Source organism: Brienomyrus brachyistius, chromosome 19 (assembly GCF_023856365.1).
Source record: "Brienomyrus brachyistius isolate T26 chromosome 19, BBRACH_0.4, whole genome shotgun sequence".
Taxonomy (NCBI): domain Eukaryota; kingdom Metazoa; phylum Chordata; class Actinopteri; order Osteoglossiformes; family Mormyridae; genus Brienomyrus; species Brienomyrus brachyistius.
This window is the reverse complement of record NC_064551.1, coordinates 11,077,915-11,096,333: the sequence shown is the minus strand read 5'-3', so window position 1 is coordinate 11,096,333 and position 18,419 is coordinate 11,077,915. Positions and strand designations below refer to the sequence as shown.

The 18,419-nt window shown below is 41.8% G+C and overlaps 1 long non-coding RNA gene and 1 other non-coding gene across 2 annotated transcripts; both read right to left on the bottom strand.

Annotated features, from left to right (window-relative positions):
• Position 1: 1 nt before the first annotated feature.
• Positions 2 to 17,947, bottom strand: LOC125714919 (uncharacterized). The gene is made up of 3 exons (XR_007383885.1): positions 17,675 to 17,947; positions 13,153 to 13,217; positions 2 to 1,159 (listed from the first exon to the last, which is right to left on the bottom strand). It is a non-coding gene; the product is annotated as an uncharacterized LOC125714919 (long non-coding RNA).
• Positions 7,990 to 8,105, bottom strand: LOC125715280 (U5 spliceosomal RNA). The gene has a single exon (XR_007383992.1). It is a non-coding gene; the product is annotated as a U5 spliceosomal RNA (small nuclear RNA).
• Positions 17,948 to 18,419: the final 472 nt, after the last annotated feature.

The following is an 18,419-nucleotide window of genomic DNA, read 5'->3' as shown; positions in this document are numbered from 1 at the left end:
AGCAATGGACATAAGCATAAATATTTGGTAACGCTTTACATTACCTGCACCTTCATAATGCTTTTATATTGCATTCATAAAACGTTCAGTGCACTTTCATAATGTATTCATTAAGCATTCATAAAAAATTAATAAACATCACATATGCATGCCTAACATCCTAACAGCCCTTAACAGCTATAATATATATTAATAACAAACATTGTATAATAATGACAAACATTATAATTGTATAATCATGTAATGTTATTAAAGCTGTTAAGGGATGTGCACCTGTTAAGGTGTACTTGCATGCTGCTTATGAATGTCCTATGAATTTATAGCCATGTTTATAACGCTTTATGAATGCAATACTGTTTGTTATGAGTGTTAATAAATTACTAAAAACATGGCATTAAGTAAAGTGCATAAATTCTTCATTTAAATTATTTAGTTAGCAGATTTTAACAGAAAATCTAAGATATAACAAAGATCAAGAATGTTGTACATGGAACATGTACTTGGAAGAATGTTTGAACTTTCACTTGAAAAATTTGCAGCAATATTTTGATTATTGTAATTGCGTTCCTATGGAAAGAGTTGATGTTGTTGAGTCAGTAGCCTGAGATTGTCTATCTGATAGGAAGCACTTGCTGCTGTGGTATTACGTGTCAGTGCTCCTATGAAGGCAGTTAGTCTCAAAATTAATATTGAGCTCCAACAAACAATGGTGCATTTACCAATGCTGTAGAAGAATGAAAGTGTTTATGAAAATCCACAAGGCTGCCATCTAGTGGTCGTCAAATGCAGCGCTTAGTACTCAAGAGAAGAATGTCCTACGGTGCCCGTGTAAGAATAATTGAAGTAGCAAATCACACATTATTACTGTGGCTGGGCATTTCAAGGTGGCTGGAGTTAATGCTCCATCCTGGCAGCATGCATTTAAAGAGTCATAAAGGGCCGTACAAAATTGCACTCATCTGTCATATAGGTGTGGCCGACTTACTATTCTAGTCAGGCACTCCCAAGTCCTCCGTGCAAAGAGAGGGGTCTTTGTCTCAGTCGGGCAGATGTAGGTGTGCCTCCAGCCTACGTCTGATATTGACTGGCTGCTGGAAGCACATGTGTTAAGTGGATGTGCTCAGGAAAAGCTTCAGAAGACTTCAGTGAACCATATTTTCTGGAAAACACACGGCATAGCGTTTGCCTCCTCTGCCCCTTCAGTTCCCCTCCAAATAAGGCTGAGGAATGGAGAGCATTATTTGCTTTCTCAATGTGTATTTTTGCAACAATATCTGATCTGGCGTTTGCTTTGAAGAAACATGCAGTTCATTTGTCAATCACTGTAAAATATTTGTTCCACATGATCACAGCTGTTCTGATATTTGTCCCCAATATAGAATCATATCAGAGAACTTAAAATACATCAGACAACTGCTGTACCTTATTTAGAAGGTGTTTCATGTTAAATTCTTTCTCTCTGGAAGTGATTTAAAACAAATTATAGTTATTTCAACAAGAGTGATGCTTTGGGACAAGCAGCTCAGACTCAGGGCTGCTTAAGCAGAGGGTGAACTGTACACCTGTGACCTTCAAACAACTTAAAAATGCATTGCATGCCCTCTAAATGGGTTGTCAGGTGGCATATATGAGAGCCGCAGTCCTTACACTTGAACTAAAGTACTAAGTAAATTTTTATTTTAAAGAAAAACATCCTCTGGATATTGGGCTGCTGAAATCTTGTCCCAGTTTGGGCATGTTTAACTCCCGTGGAAATCAACTGCACTGTATAGAGTGAATAATTATAAAGCAAAAGTGCGAAAAAATATAAGATTTTGACTGCTTTTGTCATATCATGGGAGGCATAACAGTGCCCTTACATTTATGTTTACCCAAACGTTAATTCACAAAGTACCATTTTTTTAAGTGGAATTTATTGGAACAAACCATTTGGCCCATTGAAAGAGGGGGAGTAAACACCCCTCCTCTAGAAGATCCCCAGTGACCACAGTGAATGAATTCTGCATCACCAGCACAGTAATGGGAAGGACCGCATGATGGCAAGGGGAAATTTGGGAGGCCAAAGTATCAGATAATAATAGATCATTATATAGTAATAGTCCATATAAGCCTTTTTAATTTTCTTCAAAATTCTGTCCACACCATGAATATTGGCCAGGTCACTCGCATGTAATGCCTGATGTCTTCATCTACGCAAGTGGGAGGCTCGGGGGAGGGGCGGCCGGCCCCTGACTCTTCAGTGTGGTCTCCTTGCATTCCACTGCACTGGGAAGCATGTGGGGGCCGCTTCCCATCAGTCACTGTGACGTATTGAGCTGTGGGGCGTTTAAAGGAGTTCAAAGGGCCTTTTGGTAACGGGGGAGGGGGTGCCTGTCAGGCAAACTCCTAGGAATCCGCAGCTCGAGGTCGCAGGAGCCGACGGTGATTAATGCTAAATGCTAATTCTTTGCTGGTCCTACTCTGAAACTTCAAGGAGTATAAAGATATTTATTTTTGCCATAATTTCCAAATATCTTTGGGTAACGGACAGCCAGCACCGAAACGTTGACAATGGGGTATTTGGCTAATATTTTGGCCACAATTTGTGGTCTGCAGGTCTTTTGTGAGTACAGTGTGAAATGGACAGGACAGCTTTAGAATAAGATTTGATCAAATTTTATTCTAAAAAGTTTGATTTGATCAAACTTTTTTTTCTGAAAGTTTGAGGGATAAGGCCTCAAGTAATTCCTGCCAGCCTGGAACCACTGGGAATACCCAAGTGTAGTTTAGTATTTGCAGTCAAAAAGAAGTACAGAAATTATTGGGGAAAAGGGGCCCATACACAGAGAAGAGCTCACCGAAAAAGGGGAAAAACAATCGTACTCAATAGTGTTATAAATCGATGTGACTTTGCAGTTCTTTTTAGTGTCATTTTCTTAGCTCACAGCTTAAGCCTTTATTGGACTGGAGAACGATTTGAAACAAAACCATGAAATGAACCTTGAAATGAAAGACACTATTCATTTTCAGAACAAAGTAGCTGTGACCTGTGTTTGGCCCCTGGTGTGATGTGCTCCCGAGTCTGAGCACTGTGGGGCCATTATCAATAAACGTCTCTGCCTCATGCTAATATCGCGCTCAGACTGAAGGAATCACGTTCTGAGTGGCTGTTTTTTCTTTCCTTCCTTCCAGTTTTTTTTGGCGTCATTTTTTATTAAAACACCATGGAGGTAAATAAGAGGGGTTCCAGAAGTTGGGGAGAGGGAGGCGTGTAAGAGCCGGAGTGGTTAAGGAGGTGCTCACTGTTCTGTGATTTCTAAATAGTATCCATGTTGGGGGGTTAAAGGAGCAGCTCCATATCCATAAATCCTACACCAGTTATAGCCATGTTTATAACGCTTTATGAATGCATTATTATTTGTTATGAGTGTTAATAAATTATGCATATTGAGTAGATAGGACAGAACTGTAAATGTTCTGAAAATGTGGCTGAAAATTAATAAAATTACCTCTTTTGAAAGAGAGCCGGGTCACTGTGTTATCTATGTGCAAATGCACAGTTGAAGCCAGAAATATTTTAGCTTTTCCTTTCAGTGTTTCGGCGTTCTGCACCATCCAGTGATTAATTTCAATTCAGATGTTCTCCGCCTAAACACTGGTACTCAATATCATGTCAGTGGGTTGGAGGTGCGGAATTCCACCTTTCAGAAGTAATCAGGATTTTCACGTGTTGTTTTCGCACAGCGATTAGTGCGGCGGCCGTGATGTTCCTCAGATGGGAAAAGTTGTATTTTTCCTCTACATTCCATTCACATCATTCGCAGCGTTTTTTTGGAGGAAACTGACACTCTGCAAAAACCGAGTGATTTGCAGGACTGGGAGCTCTCTGCTTGCAAAATGACTTTGAACTCAGGGAGAGGGGAATCTAACTGTACAATAAAATAAAGAATCAAAAGTAAATTTAGGGTGGTTTTGCCTTTCAAAGGGACACTTTGGCTAACCCAGGAGCAGAGTAGCAGACTGTTGCTGGTTACTGAGCCCCAAACGTGTATTTACTTGAGCAATGAAGAATTATTGCAGTATTTCCTTGATAGGATCTCTTGTATAGGAAGAAAACACAAAAAAACCACAAGTAAATGTAAACCAACAGATCTCTGGAAGTTCATAACCAGGACAGTGTTTGCCTGCTAAATGTTCTGATGGGTGGGAGGTGAAATTCATTAGTTCAGTGTCATTGCAATGGTTGCTGTAGGGGTGAAAAGGCAGGAAAAGTTGGGGGAGGTGGTGCTCAGGGAAAGGAAGGCCCTGTCTTTCTCGAAAGTGACGTCATTGGCTGTTAAAGCCTTTGCCAGGATGACGCGGCGATGCGGTGGGGGTGACAGAAATGTGATCTCTTTCTGTGGTAAAAAGAGGAGCACACACCGGATTTATAGTAAAATATGCTTAATGGAAGCATGGTATAAAGCTCCGATCTAATATAAGATGACAAAAGGCAAAAACAAGCATAATTATTCTGGCAAGCTGGCTACTTTGTGCATCCTGTATTTAACTCATGCTAGGGTGGAGCGTAACTATCCAATTACTGAAAGAATGGAGGCTGCTTCTGATAGAGTGAGTGACGACATGGATGTGCGTGGGTGGTGGGAGGTGAGTCATGTTCAGCTAGTAGGTCTGTAAATTCACCGTTAGCTCATCAGACTCACAGGAATGGTGACACTCAGATCTGCTTGGAAGAACAACCAGATTTAGACCATCTGATTCTGCTGGTAACAGCTAACTCCCAGCATGCATCTAGCGACCAGGAGCCAGCCAAACAACGATTCTGGCAACTAGTGTACCGAATCTTTGCATGTTTATGACCTCCTGGGGACCATAATTTAAACCATTACTCATTGACCAAGCAAGAGTATTCCAAGGTTAAAAAAAATGATGCATGAATAATACAGGTAATAACTATTATCATGCAAACCAATGCAGTGCATTTCACGCGAGGAGTTCAGAGCAGAGGTGGGTATTTTTGAAGAAAAACAGAGTAATGTCTCACATTTCCTCCATCTCTGTTAATGTTTCATTCCATGCATGAATTTTCAATATTGTCAACGTCTTTTGCAATGATTCCATGTGATACAAAGCATAACAGCCTTCATCCATTATAACAGTGGAATAAATATATCATTCAAAGTTCAGGGTTTTTCTAGTATGTGTACATGGTGTAACAAAATCCTGATCTGTGTGCTTCCCATGAGCTAAATAAACGCCAAGCTAATATAAAACAATTAGTACAACAACAACAACAAATACCAATTTAGACGAAGGACTAAATTAAAGACTTCAGCATATTTTATTATATCTTCATTACTGCTACTGGGAGAAGACACAAGATAATTGTATAGATCAAAATTGTACTGTTCAAAATATTTTTACGAGTTGAGTCGCTCAAAATCCGACTACAGGCCGTTCCTGAGTTAAGAACATTTGACTTCCTGACAACTTGTACGTATGAAAGGCCATAAAGCCTATTAAAAACTTCAGTTAAGTGCAAATGGTTCGTAACAGCAAATGCATGTGCTATGTTGTGAAGCTCGGGAAAACATTGCCTGGCTTCAGTGGTTGGTCGACGTGAGGTATAGTACTGTAATTTAGTTATTTTTATTGTAATTTAGTTATTTTTATTGTTATGATAATAATGATAATAATCATTCTACTATTACTACTACTAATAATAATACAAATTATTATTGTTCCCACTTACCTACAAATGCGACTAAAATACAGACTCAGGAAACTTGTCTTGTTTGTAAGCTGGAGACTGCCTTCCAAGACACTTAAACTTCATAAAGTTCTTAAGATGTAGGGCATGGGGTGGACAGATATGGAGAGTGGGGCACGCAGGAAAGGGGGGATTTTAGCGGACATGAAAGTCAGCACCTCTGCTCCTCAGCCCTGCTGGAGATCCCGGGTGTCCTCCTTTAAAAAATGCTGTTCTAATTGGATTAAAATGTAGAGCATCAAAGGGTTCCCACCATTCAAATAGTAAAGCATTAGGCCAGCATCTCACGGGACACGCTAATCTGTGAAGGATGTTGTGAGATTAATGGAGAAGACTCATAGATACCATTGTAAAAGATATCGCTCCTGAAATCGAGAATTAAATAATCATTAATGATTTAACCACTCATCTGTAATCACTATAGGCTTGTGCTAGATTATGGACTCAAATGACAAAAACTTAGGCAGAAACAAGTAAAAAGTAACGATTTTAACATTCCAACCAACCTCAATATGCATTTTGTGTGTCATTTGCAAATGATCAGTAGAATATCTTTATATAAAAAAAGAGAAAGGTATTATTTACATAAAATGGTTGTCATTTATGTTTGGATTTTAAGCTACAATTCTATTATAGTTTAAGGCAGTGTTTCCCAACCCGGACCCCCGGACAGTCCGTCCACGTTTTTGCTCCCTCCCAGCTCCCTGCCAAGTAGTTCACATTTTTCCAGGAGCTAGGAGGAAGCAAAAACGCGGACTGTCCGGGGGTCCGCGAGAACCGGGTTTGAAAACACTGCCTGTTGATGACAGGAAAGAGTGGGATGCAGGGCAAGGCGGCATTTCCCTGGACATGCGCCTCTTTCCTTCCTCCACCTTTCGCTTGGCAGGTGGAGACGCGGGGCCACCTTCTATCCTCAGCACATTCTATGTATGATTTATCCGAAGTCATGCTGCAGTGAACAGCTTGAAACGTTTATGTTTATTTTTCCGTTACGGGATGTCGAGGTAACAGTGCTGCCTAATAGCAATTATGTAGAGATGTGCAGTTTTTTATTACTTTTTTTCCCATTTTTCTGGAGTTCAACATCAGGCTGGGGTGGAGTGGTGGCTGGGGTGGAGGTTGCTGATTCAAATCCAGGAAATGCTGGGAATGACCCTACTCCTTAGGGCCCTTAAGCAAGGCCCTTATCTTGCAGTTGCTTTGTCCTGGGTATGACGTTCATCTACATCCAGTCTTGCAAGCAGGTCCTCCAGCTTTCAGGGAAATTTTGGGGTTTGATGGCAGGATTGGCATTCTAGCCACTGGGGGAAAAAAAGTCACACTGGTCCATTCCATTGAAACACGTGTGGTGCTGAGGTTTCACCTACTGTACAGCTGCAACCAGGATCTTATCCCTGAAGTGGTTTGTCAAGTGGTGGACGCAGCAAAGCACCATATCGGAGTTTTCTCCTCACCAAACCTCAATGTCAGTCTTGTTCTCACCTTCTAAGCACATAATTAATTTCACATGTGAGGCTAATCCTTGCTCTCTCTGGGTTAGTTGGCGTTTTGCCAGTTCCTCAGCATCCCCAAACTTTGTTTACAGAGCTGTAAATACATCAGGGTCACATACAGACAGTTGACATATATTCCCGTGGCATACAGGCCGGCCAGTTGGATATCACTTTAAAGGCGGTCACTGTGATGATCTGTCCTCATTGACAGATGAAGGTGACAGTTATTCATCTCCGGGCGGCCGTCACGGTTTATGGATTCAATGAAGCTACACTTTGCCAACAGAGGAGAAAACCACTATGTGGATGGACTTCATCCCTGCCCATGATCTCTCTTCCGCCACCTTCCATCTCAGTTGGCAGCTTTTCCATTCCCTTGTCCTGGTTTTCACGTTATTCTCTGCCAGTTGTACCGCGAGGAAATTCCATTTGTTTTGCAGGTCTATTGCTCTGTCCAAAAATGAGATCTTTTAATATATATATTCTGGAGGTGGCTTGAAATCTGTAAACTGACTGTCTGATTCCATTGCTCCAGATGGTCCCACGAACCTCTTCTTGAAACCGGGGCACCTCTGCATTTAACGCATATGTGACATAGCAGGGGGCAGCTAATCCGGCACCCAGGGAGCAGTGCTTGGGGGGGGTATCTTGCTCAGGGTACCTCAGTGGTGCCTTACTGGTCGGGGATTCAAATCTTTCAATTATAAGTGCGCTTCCCTAACCATTAAACCACCACTGCCCACAGGAAGCCCTGCTATAAAGCAGAGCATAAGAAAATTAGATTATACTCATAATGTTCCTCTCCACTGAAATCTTTAGTAAAAGGCGAAAGATTTATACGATGTGAAGTGTAACCGCAGTTTACTGGGTATGAAATACAGTTCTAACACTGACTTCCACTATAACTGACAAAGGAAAAGAGTAAGGGCTGGTGCATATATACATTAGGTTCACACTAGTTAACACTAGGAATGACAGTTGAGGGTAATTAAGAACCACAGGGGTAGGAAACGGGATGGCTCAGCAGAGACCTCTGCTGGCCAACCAGGAACATGACAGAGCTGATGGAGACAGATCATGACCATAGCTTGTTTTTTCATTCTAATTTGTTTAATTTGTTTTTAACCCCACCCCCAAGTAAATAAATGGACTGTTGAATGTCAAAGAACATTAAGGCACCCATTGGAAATGACCTCACGGGATGCTAAGGTGTAGCAGTAAGAGGAGCCCAAACTCTTCTGAGTACCAGTGGCAAAGCACGGCTGGAGATCAGAATTTACATTTTATTCTTTCCAGCTCTCCCTTTTTAGTGCTGCTACATTACTCCTGCTACTAGCTTCCTGTGGGACATTTCCACTCTCATGCCATGTAGGAAATGTTATGAAGGCGTAGCCTTTGTTTATTTGTTAGAAGTGTAAAGTTTTCGCAGTTCATGTCAGGATTTCGAACATTACAGCCTTTTTGAATGCATGGTCATGCCCTCTCTTCGCTTCATGATGGGCGAACCCCAGGCATAAAGTTCTTTATACTATTTCAACTTTATGACTGTAACCTAATGATGCATTTATTTTCCAACGCTGAAGAGTGCCAAATTCTCATTTTACACAGCTGCTGGAAATCCCCCAGGCCTTTGATTATTGTGAAATAATTTTGTTATTTTATATTTCACGTATTTTATACTACATAGGACAGGCTTCACGACACAAATAGGTCCTTTTCTAATAAATCCTGTCTTTGACCTGCCGGTATGGAATATGTAGGAACATCATTTCACGTTAAAGGGTGTGGCTCAAAGGTTCTTCATTACCCCACTGGGATGAGGGACAGGAGTTTTTCTGGTTGGGGGGTCACTTTTGATATAATCATTTTTCATTGTGAATTGTCTTTTTTCAAATCAGGAAAAAAGGTAAGAAAATGCACAGCATGTTTGTCATTATTTGTCCGTTATTTGTCAAAGTCAAACTGACAAAACTCAGAGAGCAACAAGACCCCATGTGGTTTGAGTTGGCCTTAGTCAAACTTGCCTAGCCTGAAGACCACTGAAAAGATCTTGTAGGGTCATAGGTCTTGCTCTGAGGTCGTAGGATTGAGACCTGACCAGGCACAGATGAAGAGAGAAAGGACTGAATCGGAACAAAGAATGTCCTAAGCTTTGTGCCTTTGGTGAACATTCCAGCATTCCAACATCCCCCTGTTCTTCCAAGGGCATTCTCTGGTATATCTGCTTCAGGCAAGCAGGCAGCCAAGAAAATTCGGTATTTTTCATTCGCATGGAGGACAGACTACCCTAGGAGAAGACCGAGCTGTTGGATAGGAACGCTGAGATTGTGTCTTAGAGTTGTCTGCTGTGGTATCTGGACTGAAAAACCGTATTGAGAAAATTGAATAGAAAACATGCTGACGATTAAGCCAAAAGACACCGTCGATTAACTTTAGACATATTTTACAGTGCTGTGTTTTCCTGCATATGACCTTGATTGAACTGTGAAAATGTTTTCTCCATTTGCGCTGGACCATTGCTTAGAGTGTCATATGGCTTTTCAAACAAAGCTACACTGCAGTAGGCAGTGTAACATTCGCTAAGTGATGTTTGTACCACTGCACATTTTGCTTTACAACGTCGCTTAGCACTGGGGATTAGTCCAGTGCCCCTATTATTTTTTTCTAATCAAATATATTTTCCATTGGAGGAAAAAGTCTCAGGTCTCATCACCATAGTACTCGTTGATGTTTTTTTTAAATACACTCCATTGGTGTTTTGCATTTCCCTGCGAATTGCGACAGGCTGTTAAAATGCTATCATTTTAGCCTGCATATCTATATTCCACTGCTTTGCAATAACAATGACAACGGCCATCTGGGGAGCTGGGTTCAGTTTATTTATTTATTTATTTAAAACATGATGGTTTTTTTGTATAACACGATGGTTATGAATTTTGTCTTGCACCTCCAGAAGGCTAAGTCAGGGCTGTAATAGGAATCACCCAGATTCAGACTCCAGAGAAAGTCAAACTCACCTCTTATCTGAATTACTTGCTTTTCCATCCTCAATCCTTTGTTTATTACCTTTGTTAACATGATGTTATACCTGAAACCGCTGCAACAATCAGGCAACGCGCAACTCTGACTTCTCCAGTGGGTGGGTCTCCAGTGGCTGCCCCCCACCCCCCCATCCCGGCAACCACTTTCATTGTGGCATGCATCCACAGGAGCCCAGCATAAGAGCACTGGGGATGGGGGGGTTAAGCAGAGAAAACAAGCTTTGCTTCCAAAACACTGAGCTCATGCTCACAGAGCGGGGGAAGGGGTCCTGTTTCATGTACATAAAAGGAGACACGAATTTACTGGGTGACCCTATGGTGTGGAGCTGGACTGACAGACATCTGCATTTGACTGAACACTGGATTGTGCAGCACACTCTGTTGTCCTACAACATCTACAGCACACATATCCAGTATGTCCCATTCCAGTGGCTGCTGGGCTTAGGTCATGAGTAAACCGTTGTTTAATTACAGGAGTATATTTAAAGCACCACTCCATTCTATAATACTCTGTGCTGTATAATTGAATCCTATGCATTCCATCTCTACATGACGTATGAAAAGTTAATTAACTCAAAATGCTTAACTATCCTCAGTGCCAAAGCCATAAATGTTTTTTTATGTTTTTTTTTTTTTCGTTAATTTGTTTTTCCATGTAATGTCGATCCAGCTCTGAAACACCCAATAACAATTGCTTTTAAGTAACTGCGATTCTTTATTAATGGGATGTTTAAAACAGACATGGCCAAATTACGAGAGTGCGCTAAATACCCAAAAGCTAAGAAGGAGCCCCTTTAAGACCTCACGCTTTTCAGGAGTGTCCACATGGAACATGGGTGGCTAGTAGAACTGCCGTAATTCATCGAGGGCGCAGTGCTATCGCGGCTCAAAGGGAACGTAGTTCTGCCAGGCACCACTATGGCAACGTGAGGAGAGACATCATATTGCAGGAGGAAGGAAAGTGCTTTGTCCCCAAATCATCAAACACTCAGCTATTAATTCTGCGTCTAGCTACTTATGCCACTGCTTTGGAAAGACGCCAAAAATACAAAATATTTCTGAAACATGTCTTTCAAAAAGACTGCTGACAAATTAGAGGCTTGTTTGTTTTTTTGTATAATGCAGCCTGCGTTTTTAGACAGCTCATATATTATTCCACATATGAGAAGCAAATTGTGTCCTGGCTTGTACAAGTTAATAACGTCTGACTGACGGATTACACGTACTTATGCACGGGCTGCCATAAAACCTATTAGGTTAAAATTTTGAGTTAAATACAATGGACAGAATTAACGAACACACGCACTATTTTGTTACATTTGCGAAAACGTTGAGCGGCTTCAGTGGTTCGCCAGCTTGAGGTACATACCGTATGTAGTTATTTTTATTATTACTGCATAATTATTGTTGTTAGGTAATGTATTATTATTGGTGTTATGTACTGCATAATTATTTTTCCAACTCACCTACAAATTTGACTTAAAGGCAGACTTGGGAAACGGTTCTCCTTCGGAACTTGGGGACTGCCTGTAATTTAATGTCTGACGCTACGCTACTTAAGGCTGACCATTGGCATCTACAATGGCTCCCATTTTAACTTATACCATTGAAAATAATGAACAAATAGCGCTATAAAAAATTAAAGGCAGGCTGTTGTTGGCTACATTTTCTGCTCAAAACTGGAAAATTATGTGCATCAAAACATTTTGTTATAGTTAAAGTTTTTAACGATTGGGATTTGATTTGAATACTTTTCAGGGGAATGGGTTTTGGAGAAATTGTTCTCCAAGTTCTCCATGGCTTAATGGAACCGCGTAGCGGCCTGCACTGATGTGTTATTTCCCAGGAATATATAAATGTGCGTTACAAATTAAAATCCTTTGCTGACCATCGGCATGGGCAACCTTGGAGAATCATGTGAATACAAGGCAGAACAGAGTCCCTCTATCGATTAGAAGATGGTTACAAAAGCTAAAAATCTCCTACAATCCAACATTGGACAGATTAGCAGAAAGCTGAAGACCTTTGGTACTGTAGGTGGAGGGCATTTTTCTCCCCCCATGACAGGTAGTTTGGGGAACAATGCAAACATACTGAACCAAGAACCTGTCTTGGGGTCTGAAAAGCCATTATTCACCATCACAGCCATGCCGATGGCCTTCAAAAAACGTTTGTGAGGACTGCCACCATGTGTCTTGAATTCAGTAAATTTACAGAGCATGCTGTCTTGGGGGGACAGTTAAAGAAGTTATCCCATACCTGCATGGGAGGGGCATTTGTGAGGTGGGTGTGTGTATCACGAGGGTATGTAGACATCTGAAATATTTAAGTATATAGGACTTATAATATTTCATATACCGGAGTGCATGTGTGAGTCAATGGTGTGTGAATGTGCCCTGCGATGGGCTGGCCCCCCATCCTGGGTTGTTCCCTGCCTCGTGCCCATTGCTTCCGGGATAGACTTGGAAAATGGATGGATATTTCATATATTATTTCTTTTGACATTGCGGAATTAACCCCAACTTCAAAAGAACTGCATCAAGTAGTGAGCTTTCAGTCAAATAACGTTCTTTGTGCAGAGGGGCTGGATCCTGCCCAGGAATGCCTTTTCCTGTTCAAAGGAAATGATCCCAAACATACAGAAGTGTTTTTCTACAGAAAACAGACGAGTCCTTCTTGCCCTGGAGACCCATTATACATAGATATACTAAAACTCCATAGAGAGTTTGGTTCACAAAAGTAAAACTTGCAGAGAGTGCTGCAGTCACAGTGGGTAGCACCATCTCCTCATACCTACAGTGTCTGGAATTCAGTTTTTGTCCCTATCTGTGTGCAATTTATATGTACTACCCATGTTCACAAAGGTTACCTCCAGATAGTTAGGTTTCCGCCTAAGTCCAGTTAGGTGAACTGATGCCTGGGCACACTGTAACCCTGGATGGGAAAAGTGAACAATAGTTGGAGGCATATAATAATAAGATTAAATAAATAATAAAAAAAAACACTGAATTACCTGGATGATCTGCCAGAAACAGGATACAATTACAGAAATCCATTTACAAAAAGCAGGAATTTCCACAAAGAACAATCCAAGGTCAAACAGGATGCAAACAGGATTCTAAAGGCAAGACAGACTCAGAATGGAAATATACAGGCCAAGTGTGGGACACAGACACAAATAGGAATCGAAAAGGGCGCAGCCCAGAAACTCAGCTAGACAGATAAGAAACTTGACAAAGTCTATGGGAGATTGAGGAACCTTCATACACAGTCTCTGCTAGGGAGAGGTGAAGGTAATGATGATGAATGTGGGTGGGGTCATTCAATATAGGCTGGCAATGCCGAGTGACATCAAACCTGAGCAGGGGGCCGAGGACTAGAGGGCACGAAAACAAGCTGTAACTAAATTCTGAGTGAGTCATAAATGTACCAGTGAATGATCTGCCGTTACTGGGACTTGCTTCACGACTCTCACTGACACGCCATTGTTTGCGCAACCTCTAACCCTTTCATTTTGCAACAATAACAATAGATACACGACAAATCCTAAGCGGTTAGCTAAGTGCTCATAACCAAAGCTATAAATGTCCATTCACACAGCTGCACTCGCGGTTAGTCTGGTCATGTTGAAACTGCGAAACTGCCTGCTTGTGAGACTCCCTGCATTTATAAAGCAGATGATTTAATCCAAAGGGATGTACAGTTGAGTCAGCAGGGTCAGCTAGTCCCTGGAGCACTCAGAATCAAGGGCCTTGCTCTAGGAGCCTCTGATGAAATGATTCAGCCAAACACGGGTGCTGAATTAGCAACCTTTCAAACGCAGGTACGGTGTCTTAACCCAAAGAGCCGCTTGCCCTGCCTCTTGGCCTGACTCCCGGTGCCTAGGATGTCCTAAACTACGGCTCTCTGATGTGATTTGTATTGTCACAGAGTCTGCTGCATTACTAATTGGAAAAGACTGATCATACACAACAGAAGTCAAGCAGTAACGTCACACCGGTTCCTACATGGTGCCCATGTCTGCTACTACCATGCTAAGCAGATGATTCCACACTTCTGTTACTTACACTTTATCTAAGATCCCAGTGGGATAATTTAAGCAGCAACAACAGGAATGTTGCTAGGTAACACCTAAGGTTATTTAGTTTGAACTGTGGGTAATAAATTGCCCAGATGTTCCCCTTGTGAGGCTCCAGAGGTGGGTAGTTCCGGTCCAGAGGGTAAAAGTCTAGACCAAGATTTTGTTTCAGCCAACCAGATGAGTACTCTGTGATTATGACTCTTTACACTCAGCTGGATGGTTGAAACAAAATCTTGGTCTGGGCTTGGACTCTCTGAACCTTAGTTACCCACCATCACACCATCTGCATAAGTGCTTACTGGGATATTTTATCAGAAACTGTAAAGGCTGCAGGTAACGCAGAGATATTTACAGAATTAAAGACACAGTCCAGGAACCTGAAGCTTATTGGTTTAACTGAGATGCCCAACTGTTGTACCAATGAGATGGCAGCTGTACGTTGGGGGAGGGGAGTTGAGAAGCACATTAATTTCACCTGCATCGTCATTTCAGTCATGGATGAGCATGAAATAGCAAGTATATTTCAGTCGAGGAAATTGTAATATAAACAATGAATCTGCATTTTCTGTATAAACACTGAGGACAGGCAGTTGTATTGGGAATGGCTAGCGCACAGCAATCTGCAGTAAACAGATGGAGAAAAGGGTGGAGATCACAGGATGCGGGGAAAGATTGCATGAGAGGCACTGTCACTCCCAGGCTTTACATTCAAAGATCCATTATCTCACATGCAAAATCCCATCTATTCATTTATCATAATATTTGATTGTAAATATAATGATAATTTCTCATATATGCCAGTTTGTAAAAGACACATAAAAAATATCCATTCAGCTTCTGGCCCCTTATCCAGTACAGGGTTGTGGGGGGGTTGAGCCTATCCCATCTAAAACTGGATACAAAGTAGGGGACACTCTTGCACACAGACCCTCACACTCAATGGACAATCGAGATACAGCACCTATGAAATGTAACCACACTACCCAGTCTATGCTCATTTCAATAGGGGCAGGCTTATAGCTAGAAATATTTCTTGGGGTGTTCTGTAATCATACTGATAGGTCCCTGTCAGTTAATTTTTGGAACTGGGGAGAAGGGGATTCTAACAAATTTCGGAGCGTGGGGGGTAAGGTTCAAACTCGTAATTTTACTACCTGTCTACAAGCCTGAATGGGGGGGGGGCATTATCATTTTTGCACAAAGAAAAGAAGGAACACAATAATTACCTACCGGAACACTAATGAATTGAAATAATCAAAACAATGTCACTTTTGCCTTACGAGAGATGTCATCTTCCTTTCGCCGGTCTCCCATTCTATATAATAAAGGGTCTGTTTTCTATATCCCTTTAAAGACATATTAAATATTTTAAAAGTGTTCTTCAGTTTGTGCCAGGTCTAGTTCTGGCTATTTCAGGTTGTCACGTCATCGTGGCTACTAATGCATTAACCAGCTTCACATGGCGAGCCCGGCCAGCATAGTACCATCGTGCTTAACCACAGACAACTGTTTCGACACGGAAGGTGAAAAAGCAACTGTACAGAAATCAGTAACCTACTGCAGAAATTGCCTTTTAATTCCAGTCCATGTCTGTATTCAGCACATGCTGGGAGACTCCATCTGCAGAAACTGATCTTTTTAGGTTATGGCGAATTCCCTAAGGAATGAAATTACACAAGCAATGGGGGGAAAACCATGTCTTTAACATTCCTAGGTAACTGCATTCTACAGTTCTTTTGCACATGTTCAAAATAATTCAAAACCTGCCCCAAAACTAAATATGTGCCCCTTAGTGCCCCTAGGACCATAACTTAGTGCCCCTATGACCATAACTTAGTGCCCCTAGGACCATAACCAGAGTAATTAGTAATTATCCTTATCAAGGATTCCCACTTCCTGTATCTTTCCTGATATTTCTTTGGACATCTGGTTGGAAAGTTTCTTGGTGATTAAACAATTTTTATCATGTTTTATAGGCATCATGAATGGCTGCACGTGCTGGTTCCTGAAATATTTTGGAACCTGTGCAATGACTTAGTTCCTTAGCAACAGTGGGAGAATGTTTCTGACCACGATTAATTTACTGTGGCACATATTTTAATTTCAGAAAGGGCAGATACAATACAATACGGGCATCCCTTCAGCGATTTAGTTTCATAGGCATCACAACGTTTATATTATTAAACAAGTGTGTGACTCTCTTCCTGAAACCGATTGGAGCTGGCTGTAGTGAAACAGGACGAGTGTGGAAATGTCCGTGACTGTTCCAGCAGGCTATGAAATGTGATGAGGTTGCACAAATACAGGTGTCTTTGGGGGTCAGGCGGAGGTGCTGCTGTTTTTCTATCAGGAAACATGGAATTCAAATAAATCTGTTGCCTGGAGCAAACATACCATAAGTCTCTTGTTGCCTTGGAAAAAGCACTTTAACCCTTATCTTGTTTACCTGTCGGCATCTTCTAAAGGAGCTACTCTGTTTAAATAGTTGGTAGTAAAACAGCTTCCGCTGGTCGTTTAAGCACCTGACAGACATAAATATTTGTGAACCAGCCAGACAGACATCCGTCGTTTTAATAAGGCTGATAAAGGTCTTTTCAGGCTTGTTACATTTGTATCTACAGAAAGCCAAGCGCTGCATATTTTTGCTGCCTTGAGCATGTTTGCTGAGATTCCTTGTTGCGAAACGCTGTACACGTAATTCTAAAAAACCGAAAAACGTCCTTTGGGGTTTCAAGCTAACTGGGCACCGAAGACCTCAAAGAATTTAATGTTTGGCTAAAATGGGATTAAAATCCTGACCACTTTTTTGTCACGAACCCCTACAGCTACCGTTGATGTAAAAAGTTGGTCGAGTGAACAATAAATGCTAGTGATTATGGTCAATTGCTTGACGAGCCACATATACTAGGGTGCAAAGTTCTTTGGTCGCCAGATTTTTTTTTCTCACTGTTTTAGATGCCTGAGAAACAGCTTCTGTGCCAGTAATTTGTGGACTGCAGGGAGTTCATACCACTGCTGTTAAGATTAAGAGTCTTTTAAGGGTGCAGTGAAATCCCCTGGGAATGACATGGTATGGCAGACAATACAGGCATTCCAAGGAATCCAGCTAAAAATGGACCACTTTCGTCTTTACCAGCCGTGTGTGGATAGCGTGTACACAAACTGAATCGGGATTTCGGAAAGGGGATTCTTTTTTGTGGCGATGGGGACGATGTGGCAGAAACCACTAAAGGGGGTGATCCAGGGTTGTTCTGGGAGAATAATGGGTTCAAAACAACATGGCAAGAACACGAAATACCAATTTACATACCAGCGTGAAAATGTAGCCAGTGGCCGCTATCCACCGAGCTGACCGCCGAAACTGCATCACCCTCCTCGTCCTCGGCTGACACGCGTGGAGCCGAGCCTATTAGCTCACTGTGGCGTGGCTTAAAAATACAGAAAGCTGCCTGAATGGGAGACAGACATGGCAATCCACTCGGGGAAGTCCAGTGTTGAGAACGCTGCATCGTAAACCCAGAACTCCAAAGGAAAGTTCTCAAGGGAACAAATGTTCCGGTAGAGCAGCAGTCACCTCTGTGTCAGTGCCCCACAACTGCCATGGCCTCAGACTCAGTAACCTTTCTCACTGGACTTCTGCCATATTCCTATTCATTAACCTGAAGTTCGGGTTCTCAAGTGTGGGGTCTATGTAGGGTTGAGGAGAGGGATGGGGGGGGGGGGGGTTCGGATTATTACATTCTTTATATTTAGTTAAAATTTGTAGAAACCAAAACAGAGATTTACAGGGACACCCTGAACTGAATTTCCTCTTGCAATGTTCCTTGGGGGATCATGTATTAATACAAAGATTTTGCTTTCTTCTGATAGTGTGGGCAGTCTGAATATAATATTAAGCATTGCTGACATCCTTGGTTCCTTTCCTGCAGACCCATCTGACTGCCAGATGTGTCTGACATGCAGAAGGTCCCTAGGAGGGCCGACCTCTCCTTCTCACTTAGATCTGAGAGCTACACATGCCTGCTTTGGAATCTTGGGACTGACAGTGACAGACA